Raw genomic sequence first — 1,434 nt, 5'->3', positions numbered from 1 at the left:
TGCGAACTTTTTAGTTGAATAACACAAAAAAAAAAACATACAAATTTTAATTGAAAAATATAAAAATTTTAGTCGAATAATATAAAAATGTAACTTAAATAGCACATGTCATAAAACTTTTGTGCTTTATCGTAAAAAGATTTATGTATTTTCTTCTTATATTTTCCTTCAAAAAGTTATTTGTTTATCTTTAAAACATTTTGTATTGATAGTCGTAAAATTTCTATATTTATTGTCAATAAATTTTTGTATTTATCATTCAAAATAATAAGTTAATATAAATTTTAAAAGTGAAAAGAAATATTTAACCTTAGAATAATTTATAGAAAGTGCAAGATTAAGGTAAAAAACTAAAAATTGGTAGTCCTCAATCCACATCAAGTTTTGGGCCAAATTGGATTGGATAAACATGAAAAGAAACGTGTCAACAAAAGAAGCAGAAAAATATTAAAAAATGGAGATGCGGGGTATCGATCCCCGTACCTCTCGCATGCTAAGCGAGCGCTCTACCATCTGAGCTACATCCCCGTGTTGCAATTTTCTTTGCCACTTATTAAAATTGTTATTTAAAATTGAGCAGTTAAAATAAGCATTTACTTTGTTCCCTTCTGGTTTCAGATTCTCTTGAAGAATACTAAACTGCTAGCATAATTTATTATTTTTGACTCGTAGTTAGTCAGCAATATTTAATATGTTGTTAGATTGTTAGACTAAAGGAGTTAGGACTCTTCCTAATTTCCTTGTATTGATTGAACTCTGCCTATGGCTTCTAGTTTTACCTGTTGCTAAATGCTGAGAGGCTTGTCTTTAGATGAGAAACATTGCTACATATTCTCTATGATGCCGTTAGATGGTTCTGCTAGGGAACCAAGCCAACTAATTGAAAAAGGGGCTTATTATAAAAAAAAAATCCATTATCTTAGTTTTTTGAATTTCAAAACTAAAAATAAAAGTTGGTATGAGTTGACTATAGTTATAGTTGGTTTTCTAAACTTTTTTTAAAGATAATAGTCTTATTTGTGCAATAGATGTTCAAGAACGATTATAATTATGCAAATTTGAGGGACTATTTTGACTGTTAACTCAATTAGGATGTGTATATCAATTCCATGTGAGTATATAGTATTTTTAAGATTAGGAAAGATTTAAAACGTTCAAGTGATTCAATATCAACTCCAGAAACTCATTCCAAATAACTTTTTGGCACTTGTTTGAAAAGTTGTTTTTTTTTTTAATTTTTAGTGTGTCTAACAAATTTTTAATAGTAAAAAAAAATATCAGAAAATAAAAAACATCTTTTTAAAAAAAATTATCATTTACATTTTTTTTAAAATATCTTTTTTACTTTAAAAAAATATCTTAAGATAAAAATATATTTTTATATTATATTCAAACATAATTAATAGATAAAAAAAATTTATTACAAAAAATATC

General features: G+C 25.6%; 1 non-coding gene across 1 annotated transcript; it reads right to left on the bottom strand.

Annotated features, from left to right (window-relative positions):
- TRNAA-AGC lies at positions 456-528 on the bottom strand. Its single transcript has one exon. It is a non-coding gene; the product is annotated as a tRNA-Ala (tRNA).

Source organism: Arachis ipaensis, chromosome B02 (genome assembly GCF_000816755.2).
Source record: "Arachis ipaensis cultivar K30076 chromosome B02, Araip1.1, whole genome shotgun sequence".
Taxonomy (NCBI): domain Eukaryota; kingdom Viridiplantae; phylum Streptophyta; class Magnoliopsida; order Fabales; family Fabaceae; genus Arachis; species Arachis ipaensis.
The sequence above is the reverse complement of the archived record's forward strand: the minus strand, read 5'-3'. Positions and strand labels throughout refer to the sequence as shown.